This window comes from Myxocyprinus asiaticus, chromosome 15 (genome assembly GCF_019703515.2).
Source record: "Myxocyprinus asiaticus isolate MX2 ecotype Aquarium Trade chromosome 15, UBuf_Myxa_2, whole genome shotgun sequence".
Lineage (NCBI taxonomy): Eukaryota > Metazoa > Chordata > Actinopteri > Cypriniformes > Catostomidae > Myxocyprinus > Myxocyprinus asiaticus.
In genome coordinates, this window is record NC_059358.1 from 9358603 (window position 1) to 9383310 (window position 24708).

The following is a 24708-nucleotide window of genomic DNA, read 5'->3' on the forward strand; positions in this document are numbered from 1 at the left end:
CACTATGGTGACCTCCTTGCACTTTAGAGCATCATTCTAACCCATGTGCACATCCCGCTCTGATCATCCCTGTCTCATCAAAGTGCAGCCCTCTCTGGGCCCCTGCAGAGTTTGGCCCTGTGGTGACCTATTGTGGTGTCTCCTGTCTTTCCTCAACCTTTATATGTGGACAGTGGAGCAGAAAAATACAAAAAACATAGAAATACTGTAAGTGACAGTTTTAGTGGCAGTGGCTGGTTTTATCTGCAGATAGAGTTCATGAAACATCTGTTTTACTACAGTATATCTTTGATATGGGTTTGAGGGGGCATAGGATAATAGGAAATGTATTCCTATTTCATTAATTTACTGAATTGTAACATTAATACATTTGATAATGGCCATAAAATAAAATATATCATAAAATAAATACAAAAAAGCTCAGATGTCATCAAAAAAATAAATTAATTAATTAATAAAATGTATACCTCACTTCACACTTTTCATTTCTCCTGCTGAGCCTAGGTACTTACCTGATCAATCCAATTTTTATTACAAACTCTCTTTTGGCTGACGTTTTGTACTTTGTACCTATTTTTAAGATTTACACATTTCAATTTCAATAAAAAATTTCATCAGATTGAATTATGCAATATTAAACTAAATTAAATTAAGAAAACAAATATATATATATATATATATATATATATATATATATATATATATATATATATATATATATATATTAACTTTATTTTGTTAAAAATGTATTAATTAAATTTGACGGAATTTTTTATTAAACTGAAATGTGTAAATCTTAACCCCTCACATGGACTGACCTGTGTTCTTGTTCATTGTTTTTCTGTCTTTTTTGCCATTGACACTCATAAGCTTTACAGGTCAAATACAGAGGTTGCACTACAAATATCTGATGGACTATGTTGTAAAATTTCAACTGTTGTCTATTGTTATCCATCATGTTAGTTTAAATTTCCCTGATACGTAGTATGCTAGATGTTGTCTCAATATAGCCAACATTTTCAGTTAAAAATGACAATGCGAGGCAAGCGTGAGTGTGATAAAACACTGTGTTCTATTTAATAATTAACAAAGTTGGGGAAGTACTATTACTATTAAAAGAGTACTTGCGTTATTCATTCAACTGGAAGGTTTCTGAGGTCAAAATCCAGTTCTGTCACAATTGTGCCCTTTAGCAAGGTTCCCAAACAGGGCAGAGCTTGCCTTTTGTGTGTGCAAGTGAGATGGTTAGGTGCAAGCTCCAGAAACAGTACAGCCTGATTAATGGAAAATGACCTGAAATTGTTCATGCCATATTTATTTATTTAGCTAAAGCTGCGTTATCCCAAATAATATCACTGTATATTCAAAAGCCTTGAACACTAATGGCAACTACTGAAGCTTCCAGACCCCTTTGCAATGATTATTCTGTACTTTTTGCTTTTAAACAGTTAAATATATAAAGCAAACTACCTGAATAATTACTCACGTAAAACACAAGGCTATGTGTCCTACTATACAGTTGCATCACAAAAGCGAGCTTAGAATTCTTCTGAATTGATTCACAACTGCATTGTAACAACTGTATGAGATGTTAAGCAGCATCCCTTGTCAAAATGCTTTGGTGATACAGGTTATTATGCATTTGCGCGCTGCACGCATTTGGAAAGAGGGTGGACCGGGGGGAGGGGGCATGTGTATCACGCGTTCGCTCATGCTTCTGTGTTTCGCCTACCAATTCATCTCTCATCACGCACATTGTTCCAGCATCCACATCAGCACACCTTTTGCGTTCGCAAGTCTTCCCATCGCGTGGAGAGGTGAACGGGACTGGACTGGATGGAATAACCAACTACAGCGTTGCGCGACGCATTGTAAAATTCATGGGACGTGGTTTTACCCTGAAACGATTCAGAGACCTTCAAGTCGTCGTCATATTGTCTGTTTATATGCTCGGAGACAATAAATATCGGCGCGCGACAAGAAAACATCGGCGCGCGCTTCTCTTCAAATGAGCTCAGATTGGAAAGCCACTGGGAGCCAGTTTCAAATAAATCAAGGGACTAACTTTACATAAGTGAGTTACACGCTTAATATTTTATTTTTGCTTTGTTTTGTGAGTATATTTCAAGATGATGACAACTTACTGACGCGTTTTGACACACAACCGATTCTCACTGTAATAGTAGACTGATGTTGCAGAAAGGTTCCCGAAATTTAAACGGACATTAAGGGAACGTTAAGGGAACGTTAGGGGAACCATTATGCAGAACATAAAACAAACGTTCTATTTCCGAAAAAAATAGAAAAATAAATAAAATCTATAGTTACTCTCTGGGTTTATATTTAATATTATTATTGTAATATAGGCTATATTATATATATATATATGTATGTTTAACCAGTTAATTTGACAAATTATATACAGTATTCTGCGCTCATTTATGTATTGTTGTTGTGGTTACTAAGTTCTCATGCCAGACATTAGTTCATTCAGATCTGCATGTGGTTTATTGTTGTCTTGAAATATGCTGAAGCCGAATGACATGCATGCCTAAATAATTGACGTGCATGAATGATTAATTCAAACATAAACCTGAGTATGGATTTCATGGGAGTACATGAGAAATACCATATTGATGAAATAGGGCATTATGAGCTTGACTTGAATGAATAGTTCACCCCAAAAATTAAACAAAAATAAATAAATAAATAATACTGTGAGACTGTATTTATCTTACCTAACACATTTATTGTAACTAACATGTTAACATAAAAAACAAAACTGTTAATAATATGCATTTATTTACATTAAAATAGTATGTAATTACATTAAAAAGGGTATTTAATGAACATTTTTAAAGATATAATATGTAAAATTTTTCATCTAATCTTTGGCCTTTTTTTTTTTTTGCCAATATGTGAACGGCTTGTAATGCAACTTAAAAAATGAGCCCTTCCCAGACTTCCTAGGTTGCCTATTAAAGCCTGTAGACTGATTTTCATGCGAAGGGAGCGGGTCGCTTTTGTCGGGAAAATCCAAAGGATGTGACGTTTATGAGCACTCCTGAGAGCCTTGCCTCAGACAGTAGCTTCTCTTCCGCTATTCAACACTGACAACAAACTGCAACACTAAGTAACGTTATCTTAGAGATGGAATCCAGCAAACGTCCAGCTTCCAGCACAACACCGACTCCTACACATACTCAGAGTAAGCCGAAAAAAAAAAAAATAACATTTATATACTGAATCCCATCTGACTAAGCGGGAACGTAATCTTGGTTGAGCGAAAAATAGAGTGAACATCGGCAGGGCATTTGATTCCTGGAGGGACCTTCGTTCAGTTTTGGGGATCAAAACCGGTTTTGAGGATCAAAACTGACCCTGAATTGGTGTTCTTCTTATTAGACAGGTAAGCTTACATAACTAAGCATGTGAAATATAGTGCCATAAGGACTGATCTGTGTAATTTTAGCTAACTTGATCTTGCCTGATAACGCTGACGAATTGCAAGCTACCTTGCTCTTTATACTAAAAGTCAGGTATGCTGATTCACAGTAACTGACATAATGTTAATCTGAAATTATTCAGCAAGGTAAACTACAATAATACATTAAATGAATGCTAGACAATGTTCAAAATAATGCAAAAAGCTCCATTCATTAGTGTAACGTAACTTGGTTATACAGAAAATATATACATTCTATTATTATAAAACAGTAGCGCATCGATATATCAAAATGACAGTTGTGATGGAATCACATCAATACTGAATTGTGTCAACATATTTATAATGTACAGTCTATTTTATAAACAGCTACTGTCATCATCCACCAAATTTAGCTAACAGCTATTGTTAAAGCTGGCTAGCAAGCTAACACCGACATAGGCTATCGTATAAATGCAGTTAACAAAGAAAAGTGATTACTTCGAACTACAGTCTCACATAGTCAGACCTATATCCACACTTTGTTTTAGCCCTGTTCCAACACTAGAGAGTCAAATATACAGTATCAAAGTTTGTAGTAAAACAATCATAACTGTGTCATTTTAATTATGCTACCTCATCTGTTAGCATGATGCCGGTGAATCACGTTGTCTCTTTGTATGTTACGTCATTGTTTTGGTTTATGCTCGCTCGCGTCCCTATGGAGTGTGTGCACGAGCACGAGCAACAGGTAGCTGGCTGTAGTTCATTTAATGGCCACAGGTGTCATCAATAACAAGGGTTTCTCAATCTTACATACTGCACATTTAAGGGTTAAATGAAAAACAAACATGACCTCACACCCTCAAATAACAAATAGGTTTTGATTAACTTTACTTTGAAAATAAAAACATACAATGTAGGGTTGTTGTTTATGAAAACTGAGTAAGAGCATTTAGATCTGCTTAAGTCTGTATCTTTGACAATATCAACCCTCATAAGAGTAGAACTGTCACGCAAAATAATGCAGCCTAAAACTGAAAAATGATGTCTGTTTTTTTCCTTTTTCTTTATTATCCTCCCATTCAGTGAGAGGACATTTAGCCTTTTCTTGTCCTGACTCCTGCACACATGAATTTGAACACAGGAGCCATATACTTGTGCAGATAATAAATAATCATAAGAAACAATGAACAAACAGATTTGATGATGTTCAGGATTGTGAACGCTGACACACATCTGTATACAACCAAACACTGTCAGGATTTATGCATAGGCAAGTTCAGTGACACTTCACATAATCTTTTTTTTCAAGCTCTACAGAAAAAAACTGGAAAATAAAATGCAAATTTTCTTGTGTATTTTCTTTGAAGCTTTGGTTTTCGTCATCAATTTATCTTTTGTGAAAAAAGGTTGTGCATATAGGCTGACATCACTTCTGTAACAGCTTTGACATTTCTAAGTCTGTAGTTTTGACTGCACCCAGCAGCTAAACAATTTGCATAAATACATTTGATTGAATAAGACTCGATAAAATGCACTCACCCAAAAGTTGCTGGTTCATGTTTTGGAGAAGAGTGTAACTGAACTATGGTCAGACAAGCTTAAACACGCTCGCTCCTTCGGAATTGGACCACGGATCACTTGACTAGCACTGATGCTGTTGCACATGCTGAGTGTTGTTAAACTCACCGCTGAGTTTTGCGCAGAGAGGGCTCGAATGTTTACCACTGCGATTTTATCAAAATCATTTGGAAAGTCACATAAAAGTGATTGGCTGGCCTCATCGAATCACTGACTTACATTAAAAAAAAGACATTACGTTGTACAGGAAGACTCTGAGAAGTGGTGGTATGCAAGAAAAACTACCAGTACTCTAGACAAAATTAGAGAAGTGCAGGTGTGTACTGCTGCATACCGTCCCACTTCAAGTGCTGACTATTCCCAAATATGTTAACTCAGGGCCAGTTGTGACCATTTTGGCATCCTAGACGACCACCTTGTTCGCCAGTGCCTAGAAACGGCCCTGTGTTAACTGTTTAATAACTGTTATATAAAAAGAATAATAATAAAAAAAATAAAAAAAGACAGATATATGTCTAATCGTATTAACCCCATCATGTTAGCACACTATGAAGAAAACCCTTCATGTGGGTTCTGTTGAACCAGCAACATGCCCTCTCCTGCTAACAGAAATATTTTTTCCTTTTTGCACTGTCATTCTTTTATTGTTATCTTACTTATCTTACTTTAAATTAGCTTTTGGAAACAATCCTGCACCTTCTTGACTTTGTTCAGCCAACATTTTTCAACTGTAACCAAACTAAAAGGAAGATGATTTTGGGGTACACAACAGGCATAATTACACCAAATATTTAAATGTTATTTTTTCTGGATGTTGTCCTCTTTAAGCACAGGCATGCACAGCACTACAATATGTACTTAGGAGACAATCACAAATCAAGGACTTGCATCATGCATAAAACAAGGCTGTGTTAGTTGATTAGGTCTGCAATACATTTAGCTATAAACACATATTTACATTGAGGTACATTGTTGGTGTTGCACTGTGCCTGTGCGTGTCAGGGTCGACTCCGGGTTATACTCACTGCCATTTCCTCTGGCGCACACAGAGTTGTTCACTTATGGAGATCACAGCTTACCGTCCATTTCGATGTAGCCCAAACCCCTAGGCAGCTGTGAACTTAAGTGAGACATGGTTTCACTCTTAGTGTGAAATGTGGTCAGGGAGAACAGGCGACTGCTGCTGGCCAGTATGTGCCCATTTGCCCAGGAACACTTACCGCTTTGGCCACTGGGGGCAAAGTAAGCACAGATCTATTTTAGCTAAAGAACAGTCAAAATAGATTTTCTGATTTCACTGTGAGATCAGTCTGTTAACATTTTAGGCAACAAGAATGAATGATAAGAATATCTCAGTAAATACATTAGCAAGCTAGCTAACTGCTAGTGTACAACATTATGTTCTTTAACTTATGAAACAATCAATAAACTAATTATTTATTGCAACGTTAGCTAGCAAGCTAGTGTGGTGTATATCCTTAATAGTGTTAGCTGTAGCTGTAGTCTCAGTTAATAAGCATATTTATGGAGACAAGCCATATCGCTTATATGAATTTCAGCTTCATTCCTTAACATAATGATAGTGCTTAAGGTTACAAGAGATCCATAGAGCTTCATAAATATAATTCATTATCTTCTGGCACTATAGATTAATGATGAAGCGGCAAGGCTCAGTTCAGGTTCTCTTAAGTATTCTTCTGTTTAAGTCGAAATATAGACATAAAATATAACCTAAGGCTGCAATTAAAGCCAAAATGAAACAGGACAAGCAATTATCTTTGGGGACAGCCCTTTCCCAAGGGAATAAGCAGCTTTGGAAAAGGCTCAAACTTTTCTCAGAAGAATGCCAGATCCAAGAAGTGAACAATACCCATTTTAAAGGGACAGTTCACCCAAAAATAAAAATTCTGCCATAATTTTCTCTCCCTCATGATTCCAAACCCATTTGACTTTCTTTGTCCTGTGGAACACAAAAGGTGATGTTAATGCCTCAGTGACCATTCACTTTCATTGCATATTTTTTCCATACAATGAAAGTGAATGGTGACTGAGGCTAACATTCTTCCCAACATCTCCTTTCATTTTTCCATGGAAGAAAGAAAGTCATATGGCTTTGAAACATCATGAAGGTGAGTAAATGATGACAGAATTTTCATTTTTGTGTGAAAGATCTCTTTAATGTTTCTGATGAGCTTGATTGTGAAGTGAAAACAATGTTATCCAACCTCTCATCTTCTCTACAGGAGCACCCTAATGGAATGGCATCAGTGAACCAAAAGCTTTCTATCTATTTTTGGTCCATGTCGGACAGCTCATCCTTCTCCACTCGTCTATGTATCTGTTGTTTTGCAGAGAGGTGAGACAGCTGCTATACGGAAGCAAATTATTTTATCGCTTAAGATGAAGATGGCCTCTGTTGCTAATAAAAGGGCTTTGTAAATACACAAGTGCATATTGGAGATCACCTCTATTCTAACAACCTACACGGTGGGAATTCTTTCATTCTGCTTTCTGTTACTATTGTTCCAAATCTCATTGTTATACAGAGTGCACATACAGTAGATTGCTTAGATTGGTACTTCACATTTTCGCCATAATATATTGTGGGACCTATGTTAGAAAAGTTTATGTTCTCAAAGTGTTTTTTTTTTCTCCTAGTTTCATAAGCAATCTATCCATGGAACTTAGTCATGGTAGATGCCATATTTCATTTATGACTAATAAAAATGAGCCATCTGGTCTCATAGAATCATGTTCCTATACCTACATTTTTGCAAAACGATTTTTACATGGCTCGTTGTATACGTATCATGGCTGTTTACTGGTGGAATAAACACAAGAGGCGCTACAACAACGATAACTTTGAGTCCCTTTCACACAAGTAAAACGGCAGATTATTAGTTCAGAAACACTTTTTGCCCTGTTCCTCACACAATGCTATCTTATGACATAAAAATATTTTACTATATCGCATGACTTGTAACACAAAATTTCGTGGTTGCTTAAGTAATTGTGTTTTTCATCTCACATTTGGCTTTATGACACTATAGGTTAGGTTTAGGGTTTAGGGTAGCGAGGTGGGTTTTGCTTATTTTGACATGTCATCTCGAAACTGCTGCAATGCATGTAAGGAAAAATGTCGCCAATTTTGCGTAATAGAGCACAACAGTGCCGGCCCACTTATTCAGCCATCTTGGTTCCGGAAGTATTTTCCCCATTCATTTCTTCCATAGACTTTTCATAAAATCCTTAATAAAACAGTTTTACACCATGAACCAAACCAACCAGCTCTGAGGTAAATCACAACATCACAAACTTTTTTGAGGTAAAAAAGTATTTGAAAATCCGACAAAAAGACAAAGGTACAAGAGTGTATATCTTTCATGAGGGCACAGACTACAATCCCATGAAGAATTGTGAATGATGTCATTGAATAAATAATGATGGGAATATATAAAACAATTGATTTTAGGTTGTTGGTTAAAAGTATAAAAACAATATATTTTACGTTTTCTGCTAATTATTCTGATATGTACAAATAGATAAGTAGTTTAAGTGTGAAGAGACATTGACTCCATTACATCATTCACAGTGCGTCATGGGAGTGGGTGGTCGCTCTTAGGCATGTTTCAAAGGCTTCGTTGGCCGCGGTTCTCTGATTGGTGAAGCTTTCTCTGCTGGATCATGGGTAATTTAGTTGTTTACCATGAATTCTGTTATCAATAGGGTTGTGGAGTAACGGAATACATGTAACGGGATTACGTATTTAAAATACAAAATATAAGTAACTGTATTCCACTACAGTTACAATTTAAATCATTGATAATTAGAATACAGTTACATTCAAAAAGTATTTTCATTACTGAAGAGATTACTTTGCATTTTATTGTCATTTGTTTCATTTAATATTTAGTCCTTTCAGATGGAAAACATTTATACATATAAATGATGCGATCCAAAGTGCATTTGAACAGCGGTGAAACACTTTCTTATGATGTGTTACATTCATACGAGCAGACAGAGAAGTAAGTTTGAAGTAAGTTTGGAGCAGAAGAAATAGAAATAAACCTTGTGTAAATTGTCAGCTTTACGCTAAGCTAAAATGCTGTTTCTAGCCATTTTACATACATTTTACCAGGCATGATCACATTTTTTTATCAAGAAAATTCACCTTGGATCATAATTTCTTTTTTTCTAATAAGACCTTTGATATTAGGGCAAAAATCATATTCTTGATAATTTTTGTATGGCTTTCCTGTAAAAATATCTAAAAATCCTTAAAACAAAATCAGTTTGATTTATCTTAGAAACAACACTGCATAAGATATTTATGTTTTTCAGAGAATGTATTTTTAACATGTGTATTTTGTCTTACTGTACTGGCAGAGTTTTTATAGTCAAAACAAGTGAAAAAATCTACCAGTGCTGAAGAAGTAATTAAAAGTATTTAGAATATGTTACTGACCTTGAGTAATCTAACAGAATACGTTAAAAATGACATTTTACAGCATGTATTCTGTAATCTGTAGTGGAATACATTTCAAAAGTAACCCTCCCCACCCTGGCTATCAAACATGATTTTTAAACAATGAATCTGAAATAACACAGACAGATGGCTTCAATGGAACCATACCATCGATGAACAACCTCGTAGCTCACAGTTGGTCCTCCCTGTTATCTTTGAAAATCAATTCATCTATGGGATAAAATTTTTTTATTTTTACTTCTGGAAGCAGACTGTTACATTATATTGTCATGAGATCAGGCTGTAACTGAGGCTGTAAGGGTTAGACATACAGTTCATTCAATATGTTGTTCTATCTAGGTCCTATGGCACATTTTTTTTTTACTTCTAACATTTTATTTCGTTTTTGGATAGATGTATTTTCAGACATATTTGCTGAACAATTGACACCAGTGCACTTAAAAGCAGAACATACATATTGAATAAACTGTATGTTTATCCCTCATGGCCTCATTTTCATTTGCATCTAATTAAATATGGTGCATACTCTAAGTGAAGGGGTTATAATGCTCTTTTCCATCCCTAAATCATCATTTGATAAATTACTGCTGCCATGATTACTAGAAAATGTATACAAACATCCCTTTTGTATTCTGTAAACTGCCTGCTTTCTGCGGGGGGCAATAGCTTTGTAAATAAGGCCCAATCTATAAACCTAATTTATATAGAAATGAGGAGTGTTTGCACTGAAACAAAATTACAGTGACTTCATTTATAGTCATGCATAGTGCAATATAACATTGCATTATACTGAATGTAGGTTTTCATGCTTAAATCCTGCATGCTTTAGTGAATTCGCCCCGGAGGTCTATTATGTGCTACCCTGAAATTCAGTGCAAATTGTTATCAGTTTTTAAAGACATGTCACATGAAAGTGATGCTGCCTGCTGTGAGTTGCAGGGTACAGTGGTGTGACATATCAAAGGTTCCTAAATCTAATTTACTGGCCAGACAACCTTCAGACCTTTCCTTATGTCAGCATTAGTAAGGGTTGAAGAATCGCATGGATGGATGTACCGTATGTAGCATGTAGTGCAGTTCATGTAGTATAGAAGCACAGTGGATGCAATTACTGCACACAGTAACCCAAGGTGAACTCTCCAAGCATCATTGGTAATGATGATCCAGTCTATCTCTGAAACAGAGGGATTATGTAAAAATAGTTGAAAAGGTAATTATGTGAATCGTGGGAGTGGTGACTTAGTGCTCCATGCCACTGCACTCAGTTAAGTTCCCAATTGCTGGATGGGTTTGCAATAGAAGCAGGGTCACCAAGTCTGTGTTTTCCCTGCAGAATTGGGCTACTTTTAAAATGATGCAGCAGGTTGATGTTTTATGTCTTGGTTTTATAGTTTACCAAATGAGATGTGAATGAAAGGAATTTGAAGGGTTTTCGAACCAACATGGCAACAGCCAATCTTCTGCAAGTGAACAGGCCTTCATAATGGACAATATACCTACATATGAAGTAAAAGCAGCACAGGATTATATGCATTTATATTATAAAGGCAACCACTAAAGCCTGCCCTGCCTCAGTTGAAATGTATTGCATTTTGTTACTTTGTAGATAATAAAAATTATATAATACTTCAGGATTTTTTATTTATTTATTTTTAACTTTCCATTTTAAACTTGCCAACACACTCTCACGGAGAAATCGTGCGGCTTCCTGTGAGTTGGCTAAATCGTATGAAATTGTACGAAGAGGGTTGTACACATTTTTATGACTTTTACAACAGCCATTCAGGTGACTCTCCCTCGTCTCTTTCTAAAATGCAATAATTACTTTCTTCCGTCATACATAACATACTCTTTCTGCTTCAAATGATGCTTTGGGACTCTATGATTAGGTTTAGGTATGGGTTTTGGGTCAGGGCATAAAATTAAGAACCACGTACACAACATCTGACACGCAGAACTTTCGCATACCTCCAAAGGGTTTCACTACAAAATAAAAGCTTCCGCCAAAATAAAAGCTCAATTTAAATGGAAAAAATTACAATAGAAATATATCACTACTGCATGGTTATATAGTATTCACTCACTGTAATACAACTACTACTACTAATTCACAAGTTTGCGTGCCTTTTTCATATAATCTTGAGATCTGGTTGAGAACTGGTTTGGCTTCCTGTTCGCGTTGGAGGGTCTCGAGCATGGGACTTGACCCGCACTCCAAGTTTCCCCCTGGACTACATGGAGGAAATATTAATGGATTTATAGAAAAAAATAAATGAGGGGATGGGAAGGAGGAGGGATGTGTGAAGGATTGGCACTAGAGATAGATAAGTGAGCCTTAAATACTCTAGCAGTGATTACTAGATTAGATGAACCTGATCCTCCCGAAATTACATTTAGAACTCAAATTCATGAGTACGCATGTTCATATAATTTTGAGATAACGGTAAATGGTTAACCGGTTTGCTTTGCTGACCACGATAGTTTCTTTCATGGATCGCTGAAAGCATGAAGTGAGGAGGACCCAAACGCAAGAGTACAAGATTTGATTAAAAGAAAAACTAAACAGAACACAAAACTCTCACGGTGGAGATTACTTAATGAAGTAACCAGAGCAACGGGGCTGAGATCACTGTGGCACCTGCAAACAAAAGAAAGAGAGAGACATAAGGTGGGGCATGGCACAAGACTGAGAGACACGTGGCAATGCGGAAACAAAACAAACACGCAAATGACACAAGCGCATATCCCCAGAGACAATGGCAGCATGCGCTCATGCCAAATGACAAAAAGACAGAACATTTGTGTGGGGGTTCGGCCACATATAAACAGGCAACCAAGACCGAAGTGAATAACAAAACAACTGACACAAGTGCATGCTGCAAGAATGACATAAGAGCAATGCATTTGTGCCAATAACCAACAAGACAAGAGAATTCATGACTGCATCAAAAGGACGAGCCATGCACTCTCACAAAGACTAGACAAGACACTAAACAAGAATGTCAGAGCTCAGCCACAAAGACAACAAAATACAATCAACAAGTGGCTGAACTCTGACAAGTTTCCCCCCCTAAGGGACGCCTCTTGGTGTCCCAAGGGAAACACCAAACATGACACAAGGCCAACAGAACAGGCATAAACACAGAACAGAACAGAGAAAAAAATGGGATAGGAGGGCAGGGAACCAGGACGGAGCCAGTGGGACAGACCAGGGCGGAGATGATGGGACAGACCAGGGCAGAGATGACGGGACAGACCAGGGCGGAGCTGGCAGTACAAACCAAGGGAGGGAGGGTGGGGGAAACTAGGACGGAGGTATCAGACACGAAGCAGGGTCAGGTGGCCATGGAAGTGGCTCTAGGCATGGAGCGAGGTCAGGTGGCCATGGAAGTGGCTTCAGGCATAGAGCAAGGTCAGGTGGCCATGGGGGTGACTCCAGGCATGGAGCAGTGTCAAGTGGCCATGGAAGTGGCTCCAGGCATGGAGTGAGGTCTGGTAGCCATGGGGGTGGCTCCAGGCATGGAGCAGTGTCAGGTGGCCATGGAAGCAGCTCCAGGCCCGGAGTAGGGTCAGGTGATCTGGGAGGAGGTTTCAACAGGGCAAGGAGTATGGAAAACAGGGCTAACAGTGCAGACACAATAGGCAGGGCAGGCAGGGTAATGGGCACGTGGGAGCGGTCAAGAATGGCCACAGGGAACAGGACAGGCTCGACAACAGCCTCAGGGAACTGAACAGACTTGTCGACAGCCACAGGGAACTGGACAGGCTTATCGAGAGTCTCAGGGATCTGGACAGGCTCAGGGAACTGGATGGACTCATCGACAGCCACAGAGATCTGGACAGGCTTATTGACAGTCTCAGAGATCTGGACAGACTCGGGGAACTGGACAGACTCGTCGACAGCCATAGAGAACTGGACAGGCTCTTCAACAGCCACGGGGAACTGGACAGGCTTATCGACAGTCTCAGGGAACTGGACAGGTGGCTCCAGGATGGGAGCGAGGACAGGCGGCTCCAAGACGGGAGTGAGGACAGACAACTCCAGGATCGGAGCAAAATCAGACCTGGAAATGATCTCCGCAGCCTTGAGCACTGGCAGCATCAGGGAAATGGTCTCCATTGCCGTGGGCCTTGGCAGTGAATGGGGAATGGCCTCTGTGGCCATGAGCACTGGCAGAGACTGGGGGAATGACATCCATGGCCGTGGGCACTGGCAGTGACAGGGGAATGGCCTCCATGCCCGTGTGCACTGGCAGAGACTAGGGAACAGCCTCCATGGCCGTGAGTACTGGCAGAGCCTGGGGAACGGCATGGGGAATGGCCTCCGTGGCCATGAGCACTGGCAACGACAGGAAAACGGCCTCCATGGCCACGAGCACTGGCAGCGCCAGGGGAACTGCAGGGAGAATGGCCGCCGCCTCCTGGCAGTCGGCAGCGGGAATGACCGCTGCCTCCTCAGGGGGACAGCAGCTGACCCGTTCTTCCTCTGTTTATGGGTCATTGGGGGACTGGGGATTGGGTTTGCAGAGGGTGGGACGATGGTGAGGTCCATCTGAAGAAGTCCTTCTTGGGATGAGAGTTCCATCTCACCATGATCAAAAGGTGATCGACGAAATCCCAAAAGCCCAAGTGCCCAGTTTCTCCATCTCCCCCCAACTGAGAGGTTGATCAAGGCAGATGTTAAATACCTCTTTAAGGTCAGCCTCATCATAGTCCAGCTTGTCCACCGCAATCAAAAACACGCAAGCAAAGTCTCTTGCGCAGGTGGACGAGCTGAACCATGCATTGACGGATGGTTAAACTAGTGGGGGGAGATGGAAAAAGGAAGATGCCCATCTTGTCTCTGCTGGGTCCAGAAGTGGTCAGTTCATACTGTCACGGATTGTTGAAAGTGTGAAGTGAGGAGGACCCAAACGCAAGAATACAAAATGGGCTTTAAATAAAAGAAAAACTAAACAGAACACAAAACTCTCACGGTGGAGAGAAATACAAAACCTACAGACAGATAACAAACACGACCGAAAAGACTAGACTGAAAATAAACAAGACGTGACTGATCTGACTTAACAGAGACAACGAACTGAAACAAGACAGTGCACACAAGGAGAATATATGGGAGAGAAATCAGGAGGGAAAACGAGGAGAACAGGTGTCGCAGATGATCAGCTAACAAGGTAATGAAGTAACCAGGGCAACGGGGCTGAGATCACTGTGGCACCTGCAAACAAAAGAAAGAGAGAGACATAAGGTGGGGCATGACGCAAGACTGAGAGACACGTGGCAATACAGAAACAAAACAAAGCCACGCGCTCTCACAGACACAAACACACGAATGACACAAGCGCATATCCCCAGAGACAATGGCAACATGCGCTCATGCCAAATGACAGACAAGACGGGATATTTGCGTGGGGGTTCGGCCACATATAAATAGGCAACCAAGACCGAAGCAGCCGAATCCCTGCACAACATGACAACGGATCGTGACCCGGACACGCAGTGCAAGGCGAGCACCACGTGAAGCACGCCCGAGGTTGGGAGAGACAAACACAAAACAATTTAAAATTATTTTTGGTCACAGCTTCCGCATAGGAGCCTAGTGTCCTCCTATCTTTGACTAGCATCGATCTTACATCTTAAGCCGCTCGTTACAGAAACTTAGCTCGGCTTTGCTGTCACCCAACACATTTTTTGGGGGAAACTTGTCAGGGTTCATCCACTTGTTGATTGTATTTTGTTGTCTTTGTGGCTGAGCTCTGACATTCTTGTTTAATGTCTTGTCTAGTCTTTGTGAGATTGCATGGCTCGTCCTTTTGACACTGTCATGCATTCTCTTGTTTTGTTGGTTACTGGCACGAGTGCATTGCTCTTATGTCATTCTTGCAGCATACACTCATGCCAGTAACCAACAAAACAAGTGAATGCATGACAGAAAATAATAATATTTGACACCTTATCAGTACATCTGTAGTTATTGGCTGTCTGGTGTCTGTGCGAGTAGGGTGGGAATTTTGAATGCCCTTGATGAGAAGTGCGATCCAGGGATTACCAATGGCTGGGCATCACGGTTGGCCATGAATGAGCTTATGGAAAAACTGGAGCAGATGAGGCAGATGAAAGTGAAAAAGGGAGATTAGATACTTCTGGGGGCTATGTGGAGACAAACCATTGACCTCTGAAGCCGATGGAGGGACTGGGTCAAATGAGCCAATCATAAATTCCACGTTCAACTCTTTGGCCAAAAGAGTCTACTACCTCGGGCTCTGTTAGTGCTGATTGTAAATTATTACAGATAAGGCTGGTGTTGTGGACGCTGGAGAGACCTGGGTCGAACCCATATTGGAGGCCTGACAGTAGATTATGGCAGAAGTTTTGATTAGGTTGGTTTATGAGTTCTTTGATAAGTTTGAAATATTGACATGAATGGAGAGGTAGTTTTTGAAATCATAAATTTTACAAGGGAGGAACAGTGAACTGGATGTATGGGGCGGGTGTGCGCTCTGCCACAGAAGCTAATAATATGCAAATATTTGCAACAATGTCTGAAACATCCGAGGTTGTTGAAATTGTTGAATACTTGGCAGCTGGGGTTGAACTTTTGGAGGGGAGATGTGACAAAATGTTTTGCAGAGGGAGTTGTTTGACTTTAACTTGGGTTTGTTCTACTAGGGTGAGGGAGAGGTTGGAAGCGGAGTTAGTGTTTTTAAGGGTAACAGAGAATGTACCATAGTCTACAGTGCGGAGGATTTGTTGGTTGGCAGAGGGCAGAAAAGGAATGAGAGGGCTATATCCGCACCTGACAAAATTTGAGACTGAAGATTGGTGGAGAATGGAGGCAGATCTGAAGCCAGGGTATGGGCTGGCGGAGGCAGAGGCATGGCTGAGCTCAGAGCTTAAGAGGGGAGAAGAGCAGGTGAGAGGGGCACAGCCGGTCCGAAGAGGAGTGGGGTGGGTTCAAATTGTGTGAGCAGCGCCATGTTGAGATTGTCTGGGGGACAAACATTTTGGGGGTAGAAAAGACTATGTAGTGGGGCATGAACAGGGGCTGAGGGCATGGCAGGAGGGGCTACTACTGATGTAGCTGTGGCTTGCTGTTGCAGGAAGTTTTGTAGGGGGGTGGAAGCCTCGGCAGCAGTTCTGGCTGGGATAGAGGTCGGTGGCCATTGGGAGGGGGGTAGGTGAGGGGAAGCTAGGGTAATGCTGAAATTGACTCAGAGAGGGAAGGATTGTTCATCTGGATTGTTGTGGGTTCCTGTGTTCCCGAGTTTGTGAGCTTTTTATTTTATTTTATTTTATTTTTTTTTTTGAGGAGGTATGGTAAGCGATGCGATGAGTAGAGTGCTTACTTGTTTCGCGGGGAGATTCCGGAGATCAGCAAGAGGTAGGAAAGAGTTGAGGATTCTCTCTGCTTCTTCAGGAATGAAGAGGTCATACAGCTGGCTTTTGGTTGACCGGCGAGAGAAAGGTTTGTTTAGAGCTGCAAGGGCCCACCTACAGAGTCCACCTACAGCATCTACAGCTAAAGGATGTTGAGGGGGCTGAGTTATTTGTAGTGATTGCTGGCTGGAAGCTAAAAGCTACCATTTTGATGATAAAATTTAAATAAGCTATTGACAGGGGTGGATTTAGACATGGGCAACATGGGTGCACTGAAGTCCACCAGCCATCTCATCTCCAACCACGCACAACCCCCAGCCCCCTAGGGCGCCATACAAGCTAGAACCGCTACTAGCTGTTGATATGGAATTCATAAAAAAATAAATAAATAAAACTAGGTATCGTATCAGCAAGTACCAAAAAGGAAGTATTGTACTCGTTCTCAACAAAATGGTAGCGGGACATCCCTAGTTATAGTAAAGTACCTATAATGGAAGTGACGGGGGCCATTCCATAAACTAACAGAGTTTCAAAAGTATTGCCACAAGATGTGGACATTTTACTCGGTCACTTAATTTTAGTTTCATAAAATCACTTACTAACCATATCTGTGTAAAGTTGTATCCAATATTACAAAGTTGTTGTTATGGCAACGTAACGCACGTAAAACCTGTAATCTGGTAAATGGTGTAACATTTATTCACAGTAGCGCCATCTTTGATTTTTAATGAGAATGACAACGAGGCTGTGAGGGATAGACTTACAATCTCTTCAATGGGCTGTACTGCAGTTTAAAGAGTTTTTGGATCTTTCCGTGCACAAAACATTGAAAAAAGTATCTTTCCAAGAACATTCAGTAGACAAAAAACTTCAGACAACATGAGTTGAGGAAAATATATCTATATCCCTTTTTTATCACAACAAAATCATGTCAAAACATTCAATGTTTATGTCTTGTGGCTGTACGTTTAAAAAAAATTTTTTTTTTTGGATAAAATGGATAAGGATTGTGTGAAGGTCAGAGCCCATGAAGAATATCAGTCAGAGCCATCTGGCAAGGTTGTCTCAATAGATCTTTTCTTAAGCACTGTCTCATCTATTATGGCAATGTAGCCATTTATATATCTTCTCCATCTCTGCCACAGTGCTGTCTTGAGTAAATCATTCAGCTATTAGAATGTGGACTGAAATAATAATCATGTTCGCCTCTGCAGTTATATTCTGACTCTCTGACTTGCTAAATCAAACATCACTATTATTATTGTTCATTCATGTTTTCCAAAACCCCTTAACCCAAATATTAAACTTTGGTGCTTAACTTGTCTCATTTATGCTACTGACATACTGTAAATGATACCTCAAATTTTTCTGCTTTTTAAGGAGAGGTGCACTGTTAAGTGGTTGCATTTATGTTTTTCGCTTCTTGGAAAAATAATCCCATAGATTTACATTGAAGGAGGGACCCAAGCCACTTTTAGGGCCCAGAATATCTCAGTCTTAGAGACTTAGGAGTGGGCTTTTTTGACTTGGGCTAGAAAGCAACCATTTAGCAACTACCCAGAACACCCTAGCAACCGCACAGCAACACAATAAAACCACTCAGAACACCTCAGCAGCTGCATTGCAATGCCCCTGGCAAACACCCACAACCAGTCAAATGTTTTTGAGAACCTGTAAATCTATTTACAGGCTGAGTAAATTATTTTATTTTTGGGTGAACTATCCCTTTAAGACAATAAAATGATAACTCTTTAGAGCCATGAGAGATGATGATACCACAACCAAAAAGAGCCAAAGTGCTTTGATCTCACACAGCTTGACAAGGTCACACTGGTCAATCTCAGCGAGAGGCACAGAGCAACAAGAGTGCTGTCTTGCTGCTCTCTCCAGTTGGTGACATTTAATGCTGACCCCTGCTGAAATCCAGTGTTCCAGTTTCTGATGACGCAACAGATTAGGAAGCGTGACATAGCGCAGTTTTGGCCAAGCTGCTGGGCTGTTTGACTGCGTAATGTGGGTATGTCACAGATGACAACGTCCTAGTTGATTAAATTGTGGTTAGAGTTCAAACTAGAAACACGAGGAAAAGAAGGCTTTCCAATTATATCCAATTATAAAGACCAAAGTTACCAGTCTCTCCTCTGCTAGTTCCGGTTTCACGTTGTAAAGTCAAGTGACCATGTTTTCTTTAAATTATTTAATAACCTCTCAACTGATTTGGTCTCACTGTTCTGCTACAAAGAAAAGTTCTGGTGAAGCCTGTTCATGCAATCCTGCCAATCACAACACTATTTTTTGTCCTAACCAGGTGTGATGCGTTACCAGCAAGAAGTCATTTCTGTCCACACAGACAATCAATTAGATGCATTTTTTTTTTTTTTTTTTTTTTATCAACTTGATGTTTTAATACACAGGTTTGTGGAGTTTGATTTTAGATCAAAATCAAGTCAAGTAATTTTTATTTGTACAGCACTTTTCATAAACATCTGGATTCAAAGCAGCTATACAGAAGGCCATGCCTTGAGTTCATAAAGCCCCAGTGAACAGCTTTATAGAAATCTTGCCTTAATGTCTTGCAGCCCCCTCTAAGCAAGCCAAAGTTGACTGCAGCAAGGAAACCTGACTCATCAAGGGGAGCCAATGCTCCTATAGTTTTACAATAAATGTATAAATGCCAATATTATTTCTGTATAGCATGTGTAATACAAGTCATGTATTCAATGAATTAAGTAATTTAAAATAACTAATGAGAATTCACTGTGGGTGGGGCTACACAAAACTGGAATTCAACAGGGGTTCCCATGGTCATGGAAAACTTGAAATGTCACTAAATAATATTATGATTTCCCTGTTTTTTTGTTTGTTTTGTTTTTACTAGAAATTGCTTTTTTGTGACTGCAAACTAACTCTTTTCACAAATGACTGGAAACAAGTGTGTACTATAAAAATGGCAACCTCCTATTGTTACCTTAAAGTAATATTCTGGGTTCAATACAAGTTAAGCTCAATTGACAGCATTTATCATGATAATTACCACAAAAAAAAAAAAAAAAAAAAAAAAAGTTTAACTCGTCCCTCGTTTTCTTTTTTTGATATTAACATTTTTATTGATTAAAAAAAAAAAAAAAAAAAAAAAACAGGATTACACAAACAGAACATACACACACTGAATCAATTTATAAAATTGTATATCCCTTCCCCTGTTTCTGGGACAGAACAGAACCTGAGTGCCCAGGACCTCACAAACAAAATTCTGGACTCTCAACCAAAACTCCTGAATCCTCAAACAATACCAGAAGGCATGTATTAAATTGCCATCCTCCAGCTGGCATCGCCAACAGGTGGGTGTGTCTTTTAAACCCAGCCTATACAATCTAGAGGGGGTCCAATATAATCGATGCAAAATCTTAAATTGCATCAGATGCACCCTTGCATCTCTAGATGTAGACTTGATGTTTTTGAGGATCCTAGTCCACACTCCCTCCTCCAATACTAAGTTCAAATCTTTCTCCCATAATCTCTTGAGAGAAGTTGAAGTTCCGTCCCCCAGACTCTGAATTAACAGTGAGTAATACACTAATGCCTCATGACCTTCCCCAAAAGCATTAATCACCTCTCCCAGAGTATCTGCCACTTTAGGTGGATGTATGCTACTCCCAAAAATAGTACAGAGCAGGTGACGTAGCTGTAAATACTTATAGAACTGAGATCTGGGAATCCCAAAATGTTGAACCATATTTTCAAACGGTCTCAACACTCCGCTCTCGTGTAGGTCACCGAGTGTAGCAACCCCCCTCACAATCCACGCCGACCAGCAGAAAGGGGACCTATCAATACATAATTTTGGGTTCAGCCATATGCTCGAGGCGACATTTAAATAAATGTCTGAATTAAACACTCTGGACACTTTTGTCCATACCGAGTGCAAATGCGAGATAACGGGGTGTAACCTAACTTCTCCAACTAATTTGATAGAAAGGCTTTGCAATGGCGAAATAGGGGCAAGAACTTCATGTTCAATACAAAACCAAGGAGGGGCACTCTAAGGTGGAATATTAAGCCAAATGTCCCTAACCCTAATAAAACAAAATCTTGGGTAGGCCTAGCCCACCTTTGTCAATTGGCCTATGTAATTTGTTGAAATGTAATCTGGGATGTTTACCATTCCAAATGAAGGATTTCGCTATGCTATCAAATTGCGTAAAGTAAGAGAGGGGTACATCTATAGGGAGAGATTGTAACAGGTAGTTAAATTTTGGAATACAATTCATTATAATAACATTGACCTTCCCAATCATAGATAAATGTAATGAAGCCCACCTGCACACATCACTCAAAAACCTTTTTATTAAAGGGTCAAAATTAACTCTAACTAAATCAGACAAATTTGCTGGGAATAAAATGCCCAAATACTTAATGCCCTGCTTAGGCCACTGGAAGGTGCCTGGTTGAAAATCCGTTACTGGACAGTACGCTGTCAGAGCCAAAGCTTCGGATTTAGACCAATTGACTCTATATCCCAAGAACATAGAGAAGGAACCAATAATTCTGTGGAGGCAAGACATAGATCTGGTAGGGTCAGAAGCAGAAAAGCAGAAGCTTATGCGCCATACCTCCCACCACCACCCCTGGAAAATCATCCTCCTTCCTTATCGCGGCTGCTGATGGTTCCAGGGCAAGACAGAACAATAATGAGGAAAGAGGGCAACCCTGCCGGGTGCCCCTATCCAGAGTAAAATAATCTGAAATTAATCCATTTGTTTGTACCGCCACTATTGGGTGTCTGTAAAGTAACTTTATCCATTCAATAAAAGTATTCCCGAACCGGTATATTTCCAAAACCTTAAAAAGATAATCCCATTCTACCATATCAAACGCCTTTTCGGCGTCAAGTGAGATGGCAGCGACCGGAGACTGACCATTTGCTACTGACCACATGATTTTGATGAAACGCCTAATATTATCAGAAGAGCTACGGCCCCGAATAAACCCCACCTGATCTATATTTATAAGAGATGTCATAACTTAATCGGTTAGCCAAAATTTTTGACAAAATTTTAACATCAAGCTGGATCAGGGAAATTGGGCGGTAACTCTTACACTTGCTTGGATCTTTGTCCTTTTTAAGAATCAGACTGATCCGGGCTTGTGTCATAGTTGGCGGAAGCTTTCCATTCTTTAATTATTCAGTATAAACTTCTAACAAAAGTGGAGCCAGTTCTGTAGCATAAGATTTAAAAAATTCTGCTGCAAAGCCATCTGGCCCCGGAGCCTTGCCTTAATTACCTCATCAATCTCCTCCAAGGTTATCTCAGAATCAAGCGCATTTTTTTGCTCAGTCGTCAGTTTAGGGAGTTCTAATGGTTTCACAAAATTTCTAATATCTTCATCAGTAGACGAAGACTTAGAACTACAGAGATCAAGATAGAATTCTTTAAAAGCATTATTAATATCAATGGCAGAGGTAAAAATTTCACCACCAGCAGATTTCACTGAGGGAATGGTAGAAAATGACTCTCTCTGTTTTATATATCTAGCCAAAAGTTTCCTGCTTTGTCACACAACTCAAAGTATGACTGTCTTGCCCTGAAAAGCAAAAACTCCACCTTCCGTGACAAAATAGTATTATATCTGTATTTCAATCGGGTCAATTCTCGGAGGCTATCAGATGACATTCAGCTCTTCAGCTCTGCCTCTGCACTTTTTTTTGGGGGGGGGATTTTTCCCCTTTTTCTCCCAATTTGGAATGCCCAATTCCCAATGCTTTCTAAGTCCTGGTGGTCGCATAGTGATTCGCCTCAGTCCGGGTGGCAGAGGACGAATCCCAGTTGCCTCCGCGTCTGAGACAGTCAACCCGCGCATCTTATCACGTGGCTTGTTGAGCGCGTTGCCACGGAGACATAGCGCGTGTGGAGGCTTCACGCCATCCACCGCGGCATCCACGCTCAATTCACCATGCGCCCCACCGAGAACAAACCACATTATAGCGACCATGAGGTTACCCCATGTGACTCTACCCTCCCTAGCAACCGGGCCAATTTGGTTGCTTAGGAGACCTGGCTGGAGACACTCAACACGCCCTGGGATTCGAACTAGCGAACTCCAGGGGTGGTAGCCAGCTTATTTTACCACTGAGCTACCCAGGCCCCCTTGCCTCTGCACTTTTAACATTCTCTTCCAACTCCACGAGTTCACGTGCTTTGGCTTTTTTGGTAAATGAGGCATACTGTATGATCCGGCCCCTAAGAACTGCCTTAAGTGCCTCCCAAGCCATGCCTACAGAGGATACTGTGGTCCAGTTGGTCTCTATATAAACATTGATTTCAGTATTTAACATTTTGCAAAAGGGACACATTAAAGTGCCAACTATTTGATTTCTTTTTCTCTGTATGTGGCAACACCTCTAAACTCACCAGAGCATGATCTGAGACTAAAATATTTCCAATTGAGCAATCAACAACAGATGAAATGAGGGACTTGGATATAAAAATACATATATATATATATATATATATATTCTAGAATAAATCTTATGGACTGATGAGAAAAATTTATAATCCTTACCAGATGGGTTAAAAAGTCGCCAAATATCTGCAAGACCAAGATATTTACACATCCTGTGAAGCGTCAATGTTGCCCTAGGAGGCTTACACACTTTTGCTTCACTATGATCAAGGACTGAATCCATCAAAAGATTAAAGTCTCCTCCCAATATTATATCATGAGGGGTGCCAGCGGCCTGCAACATCCCTTCAAGATCAATGAAAAAGCCCTGATCGTCAGCGTTAAGTGCGTAAATATTAGCCAAAATCAACCTTTGCCCCTGAATTTCTGCTAAAACAATAATGATTTTTCCTACTTTATCTTCAATCTGTTTGAGAAATTTGAATTGTAGATGTTTATTTATCAGTATAATGACTTATAATGAAATTTTTCAGCTTCCTGCGGACAAAGATGTGTTTCTTGAAGAAACACTATATCATATTTCTTACCCTTAAGTAAAGAAATAAACCTTCCTTCTTTTTATGGGGTGCCCCAACCCATTCACATTCCATGTGGAGAGAGATAATCCACTCATATTAACAACTGACATATTGATATAATAAAAAAAGAAATTGTGTGTCAAAAGCAAGATTATACAGACCACATTCCCCATTAGTGCAACAATCAAACCCCGAACTTCCCCCTGAACAAAACAGGGACTCCAGATAATCGATTCGTTTCTCAGCATACGACACTCTTGTGACAAACTCAGAGAATTTTGTTTCCATCGCCGTAATCGATCGACGTATTACAGATCTTCAAGCCAGCAACAACCTTCGTCAGCATCATCGAGATGTTGGACAGCTGACGTTGGATTTCATCTCCCGACGTGCCGTCCAAATCGAGACCCCGATCCACAGGCCCCTCAGAGGTTTCAGTTTGAGTCTTTTAATGTCTCCAGAGTCTGAGGATTTTGACTTCTTTGCCATGTTTAACTCAAACAGCAAATGTGTAACTGGGTGTATCGAATCTCACCGGATTATGACATGAAAATAATTAAAAAACCAGCAAAGTGCGCAGAGCTAGTCGCTCACACGTCTGCTTCTCGCATGGCGTCACATGGCTCCCCGTCCCTCGTTTTCTTAAAAAAAATAAAAAATAAAAAATTGGGGTTGCAATGAGGCACTTACAATGGAAGTCAATGGGGCATATCTGTTAACATTAAAATACAAGTATAGCCACTAGACATAAACAATATGTGTGTTAACATGATTTAAGTGTTATAAAATTGCTAACTAACTAAGTGTAAAGTTATATTCAGTTTTACAACTTTGTTGCCATGACAATGTAATAA

The 24708-nt window shown here is 39.9% G+C and overlaps 1 protein-coding gene across 3 annotated transcripts in view; it reads left to right on the forward strand.

Moving 5' to 3' along the window:
- The first annotated feature begins 1788 nt into the window (after positions 1 to 1788).
- LOC127453473 (G protein-activated inward rectifier potassium channel 2-like) overlaps positions 1789 to 24708 on the forward strand; it is a 37884-nt gene continuing 14964 nt past the window's right edge. For 2 of the 3 annotated variants that reach the window (XM_051719860.1, XM_051719862.1), the window contains exon 1: positions 1789 to 2074. The gene's annotated coding sequence lies outside the window, so the exon portion shown is untranslated. Of the gene's footprint in view, positions 2075 to 7251; positions 7365 to 24708 lie in introns of all 3 variants that reach the window. The other variant, XM_051719861.1, reaches the window with a different exon arrangement.